Source organism: Azolla caroliniana, unplaced genomic scaffold (assembly GCF_043228905.1).
Source record: "Azolla caroliniana isolate FFs.n. ecotype wild unplaced genomic scaffold, voAzoCaro1.0.p SCAF_6, whole genome shotgun sequence".
Taxonomy (NCBI): Eukaryota; Viridiplantae; Streptophyta; class Polypodiopsida; order Salviniales; family Salviniaceae; genus Azolla; species Azolla caroliniana.
In genome coordinates, this window is record NW_028230441.1 from 2,890,788 (window position 1) to 2,897,380 (window position 6,593).

A 6,593-nucleotide genomic window follows, 5' to 3' on the forward strand; every position below is an offset into this window, starting at 1 on the left:
GTCTTTCCTCCTTGCCTCCTCGTTTAGGATGCTTGTCTTCACCGTCTGTAAAGACAAGTTCTCTTCTTGACAGCAGGTGCTGAGAGTAACCACCAGGTTCTCCCAGCTTTTCGGTAGTGTGCACGTCAACAGGATGGCCTGCATTGCGTCATCCAGGGGAAACTTGATCGCAGCAAATTGATTTACATACCCTATAAATGTGTTGATGTGTTCGACGATTCTCTCACCGTCTCTGAATTTCAGCCGTACAATTTTTCTCATCTCTCGTACAGACCCGACAGCTTCTGCGACATCTCATAAGCATTTGTGTCAATCGCCACATGCTGAAGGACACTTACATCGACGCATTGTCGAATTGTGGCCACCGCCTTCCTATTCAAAAGCTTCCAGACCAACTCCAATACCCCCTTGGGTATTTCTGCTCTGTCGACTAGCTTGTACAGGTCTTTTACTATGAGAAGGTCTTCCATCTTTATCTTCCAGTCTGCATAGTTCTAAGAGTTTAGAATTATCATACCTGGGAATCCACACACGCCTCCTTCCATGCTTGCACCTCAAGCTCTGATACTAGTTTGTCGAGAAATCGTTGCGGAATTTCAATCACAATAGATACACAACGCTGAAATACGAATCACAAAAATGCCAGAAAGACAAGATAAACAATGGTGCACACTGCACAGAGATTTACGTGGAAACCCGAAAACGGGGAAAAACCACGGGTGAACAGATTCTTCACTATAGTATAGTGGATATACAATACAGAGATGATTACAACACTCTATCGAGTGTATTAGCCGCATAGGGCTCTTCGCGTCTGCTGTTACAAACACAGCTATGGCACGGCTCACGCTTCTCTCTCTCTCGCTCTCGTGCACACTACAACTTCTGTACATACATTGTTCCTCTCTACACACATCACAACATGTTGTTTGCTCGAACAGCCTTCAGCTTCCGGCCGGTTTCTCTTTCCACTCTCGTATGGAATTCCTTGAAGACGGATAATACCTGGTCCTTTGTCTTCAGTGGTGAGATCCACAACTTCTGGCTATGGTCGTCTATAAACGTCATGAAGTACTATGATCCGGCATGTGACTTCGTGTCCACTTGACATACATACATCGGTATGCACAAGTTCCAACAGTGCATTCCGTCTTGATGGTGATCTCAACTGGAAAGAGGTTTGGTTCTACTTGCCAGTCAAGTAATTGGTGCACTTCTCAAGCTGCGCGTCCTTCCCCTCTAGAATGAGGTTATCTTTGGCAAGTCTTCTCATCCCTTTATGGCTCATGTGACACAACCTCTTGTGCCACAACTCACCGGCATTTATGGATGCCACGTTCACTTCCTCCCGGCAAATACGAGCATGCATCAAGTACAACGTGTTGATCTTCCGGGCTCCCTTTGCTGAACTTCATGACTTTGTTCTGGATGCTACCCATCTAGCCGACCAGCAGATATCAGCTTCAACCGAACCTCCGAAACGTGCTGGACATCCATCAACAGCAACTTGCAGCCAATTGATGTCATCAACCATGCGTCTCCTATGCTGACAATTCGGCATGCACCTTCATTTCCCATCTAAACAGAACTGTGATCTCTGGCTCTATAAGATGAGAAGCACTTCCGATCGGGGGTCAGACGGAACAATGTGTCGAAGTCGACAACCCATGTCATTTTGTTGTTAATAAAGATGCAGCTCACTCTCCCCAGTGATTAGCAGCAATTCTTCTTCACTTGTCATGATTGTCGACGTTCCTTTCTGATCCGAACTTCTTCGGTCCAGACCCTTCTTTGAGTCGGCATTGTCGGTTCCTTTCTCCTTCCAGAAGTGTTGGCAATTCTTTTGGAAGTGCCCTAGCTTTCCACAATAAAAGTAAGTGGGCCTCCCCCTTGACTTCGACCTCGTCCCCGATTTGTCCCAGTTTTGGGGACTCCAAATCCGGCCTCTTCCCCGGTTATGGTCGTCTTCGGTTTTGGACTCCCGATCCTTCCAGCGAGCTTCTTCATCCAACAAGCTTGATTTTACCCTTGCTAGGGACAATTGTTTTCCTTCCGGCCCAACGTTGCCCAAAGTGACAACTAGCGTCACCCAACTATCTAGGAGGGAACCGAACAGGAGCAATGCAAGTACCTCGTCGGCTAGAGGTACTTTCAACGAGGTTGTTTGATTTAGGATCCCCTGGAAAGCATTCATGTGCTCCACCATGCTGGATCTGTCTTGGTACCAGAGTCTCACTAACTTAGGGAATACTGAAACCCGATTTACAACGTTCTTGTTCTCAAACATGATGCCTATCTTCTCCTAGAGCTCATTTGTCTTGTTTTCTTCATTGAAGTTGTTGTACATGCTCATGTCGATGAAGCATCGAATGTATGGCGTCGTCTTCATGTGCATCACCTCCCACGTCATGGCATCAATCTTGTCCGGTTTTTTGTCCCCGAACTCTACCGGCAGCCAGTGATCTTTGGCCACGAGCATGTCCCTCATCTTCGACTTCCACACTGAGTAGTTGGAGCCGGTGAGCTTGAACATGGTTCTGAATGACTCTTCCATTTTCTTCAAGATTTAGAACCTTGCTCTGATACTAGTTTGTGCGGAAAAGCGCTCGGCCACAACCGAGTCTTAAACACTCAATGGAAGAACAAAAAAAAACAGAAATGGAGATTAATATGCTTACACAGACAACAGAGAGAACACAAGATGTTTACATGGAAAACCCTAATAGGGAAAAACCACGGGAGCCCACAAACTCCAACTATCTCTATGAGAAGAGGATACAATGCGAAACTTAGATGCAACAACCTCAAGCTCTATGTCTTCGCCAATCTATGCTTACAACAGAAAAACTTTCTGTATCTCGCATTGTCGTGAAGATTCCCAGCCATAGTGAGAAAACCGGGTGGAATGGGCAAAGTCGGCAATGTGCACCGTGTCCACATGTACATTCGAAAATGTGTATAAAATGACAAGGGGATATTTATCCCACATTGTAACGTCCTTCCCTCCTTGGACTATAAAATGAGAGGAAGAGGCTCTTATGAGGGGTTGCCCATTTTGAGTGTTGAGGATATACCAATTAGATCTGGAGTTTGGTAGTTTTCCCTTCTTTTTATTTTCACGGTTTCTACTTTGGTTCTTCACCATATTTCGTTTTAGGGTTTTGTTTAGACCTTCGTCGTCGTCGTCATGTAGGTTGAGTCTTTGTGTTTGTTAAGGGTTTCGTCCGGTTTAGAGCTTGCATGTACTAGTGGTTTCGTTTCTGCTCTATCTCCTGTGCAAGACCCCGCTCAGCGCAACAAGCTTGAGAGCCCCTGATCGGTGGCTTGGCAGTAGACCGCTGTTATAACCTAATCTACCTAACCAGAGTTGTATCTTGCTCTTGTGTGTGTGTGTGTGTGTGTGTGTGTGTGTGTGTGTGTGTGTGTATATAAGTGGATTTTTGTGCATCTGTGTCTGTACTGGTGTCTTTGGAGTTCTTTCTTTCTAGTTTCTGTACATAGGAAGCATGACATGTCTAGTCGGTGTTGTGTGTTTCCTTTTCGCTCTCCCATTCGGTTGCTTTCGGTACGTATTGGGAAAACGCTTTGGTCGGTGTTTCGGCCGGTTGCCGGAAACAGTGAAGCTCGACCTTCCATGCTCCGTCTCTCTCAGGTCCAAGACCTCGGTGGTCCCGCTCCAAATCTAACACGTACCCACAGATTTCCGCGACATCTTTGGTGAACCCGACGTGAAAGGGTGGCAAGGGAGGATGGAGTTGGAAGACGATGACTTCACGGAGATAATGGCGAAGGCACTGGTGGAGTTCGAAAAAGCGACGATGAGACGAGAAGTAGCACAACAACCCGTCAAGAGTGTGGACAACGGCCCATTCTACTTGGAAGCCTACAACGCGTAAATGGAGGTGCGAGGTGTAGACGAGGCTGGAGTTCTTCTGTCGGGTCGCAGCTATCATGATATGGCAAGATTCAAACCCATGACCTTATGTTACATGGGTTGAGCTCTTGACCATTAGACTATATATTGTAATACGAAAAATATTATTTTCATTTAAGTTTTTACTATAGAAAATAGATGTATATTCTAGATTTCTCTAGAACATTCTAGAAACTTCAGGTGTACTCCTGAGAACACTATAAAAGGAGGCACAAGGCATTATTTCGAACCAAATCAGTTCAACGTCAGTCTTATGTCTCCTAGCTACTACTGTATATTCTCTTAACATAATATACATCTTTTGTTATCATCACTCTCTCTCTCTCGATCTCCCTCTCTCACTCACTCTTTCCTTCTCTCAAGAGTTCTACACTTCCCTTAGTACTAATCCTCATCTTTTAGTACTAATTCCTTCTCTGTCTTAGTACTATTCCTGACAATTTGAACCGATTTCAATCTCCTTCATTCTCCTCCTTTTATCTTCTTACTTCTCCCTCCCTTCATACTAATCTCTTATTCCTCTTTTCTCTCATACTATGGCCACTGTTAGCACTCAAGAATATCAATCCGTTTTTTCTCGAAGTTGCAATGCTTGAAAGAGAAGTTTCTCGCATTGGAATAAGAAAATCAACAACTGTTGGGGGAGCTTCAACAAACTCCTTAGAGAAGCCACAAACGCAACAACATCATGGGGAACTAGCATTATGCGTGCAATAGTTCGAAGCGACCATTGTAGCGTTGCAACAACAAGGACCAAGTACACAAGGGATTCATAAAGAACCCAAGATCGGCCTTCCTATGAAGTTTGATGGAACGCAATCATAGTTTAGAGGATTCCTTAATCAGGTACGATTAGTCATTCAAATGCATCCTTCCTGATATCCCACCGATGCATCACGAGTGGGTCTAGTAGGCACGTTGTTAAGTGGCTCAGCTTTGGCATGGTTTGCTCCGTTGTTAGAAAATGAATCTCCATTACTAAACAATTTTGAAGAGTTTATAAGTGAGTTTAAAGCCTGTTTTGGAGATACTTATAGCATAAGGACAACAATCAACAAAATCCGACAATTACGTCAAGGTGATCGTCCAACCTCCGCATACGCCGCAAATTTCCGTCTACTCACCTCTGATATCGCTTGGGATGACCAAGCACTAATGGAGTAATTTTGTTATGGCCTACGTAATGATATCAATAATTTATTCTTGATCTTCCCCGAAGAACCAAAGTCATTGACAGAAGCAATCAGTCACACAGTACGATGCAATAACCGCCTCTTCGAACGACGTTCAGAACGTCAGTTTCAAATGCCGAGGGCAAGATTGGAGCCCACCTACGCTTCAGTTGTAGCAAATCCTTTCCCAAGGGAATCATTTAATACGTCTCCAACAAATACTCCGACACCACACGTCGTCACAGACCCCTATTAGAAGAAGAAAAGCAACGACGTCGGGCAAATCGATTATGTCATTATTGCGGTGGACCGGGGCATATTGCAGTGAACTATCCCCATCGGCCAAGAAGGCAGGTAAATCAAATAACCGCTAATACTAATAGTACTAAACCCGAGTCTATTTCTCTAGGCGTGTCCGATAGTCCTAATAGTCAAGCCTTTCAAACAAATTTGAAATCCTTAGTCAACTAGAAGAAGAGTTAAGTCCAGCCAAAATAGGAGTCATTTGGTTGGACAACCCTAGATCTGTGCAGCCCATTAGTGGTTCCATTTCCTCTAAGCATGTTAGCAATGTGTTCTTAGCTCAAGTAATGGTTAGTACTAAAAGTACTCCTCCTATACATGTCTTAGCACTCTTAGATTCCGGAGCCAACTCTTGCTTCATGGATAGGATTTTTGCCCAAGCTCATCAGATATCCCTAAGAAAACTTTCTTGCCCAACATTTGTAGTAGTTATTGATGGTCGTCCCATTGCTTCCGGAAAAATCGTAGAGGAGTTAGAGCCGATTCAAGTTGTCCTAGATAACTTCGTGTGTGTAGTATCATTTAATATAATTAGTAGTCCAGATCATCCAATTGTCTTGGGGTTACTGTGGTTCGAATTACATAACCCAGACATAGATTGGAGAACAAGAGAAATCCGGTATCGACAAATCCGAGGATCTACTCATAAGATTGCAACCATTTCGCTACATCAATTGCGTCAGGAAGGACACAAGGAAGCCCAGTTTGTCTTCACGGTATCAGTAAAACCTTCCAACACTACTAAAGAGGAAGCCACAATTCAACTTCCAGAGAAGTACCGTCAATATGCCGATGTGTTCGATAAGGTACAAGCCAATACGCTTCCTCACCACCAACCGTTGTCGCATTGTTACACGCGTGCGTATAGAAAGACAGTGGTTGTGCTTCCACACACACACACACACAGGTACACAGAAACTGCAACCGAATAAAACAATCGAAACAAGACAAATCGTATACGTATATAAATATTCTGATGAAAAAGGGGTTACAACCAGTAGGCTGGTGAGCGACAAATCTCCTACGCCTACGCCGGAACCACTCGGGCGTTCCGTGGAGCAGAGTCAGCCTCCCGAAAACCTGCACAGAGCAAATATAGAGAAAGAAAGAGGAGAAGAGCTCGGTCCCAGTCCGACAGCACTTCCTCCTCGACCAAAAGCGAACCCCTTTTTATGATTCCTCTC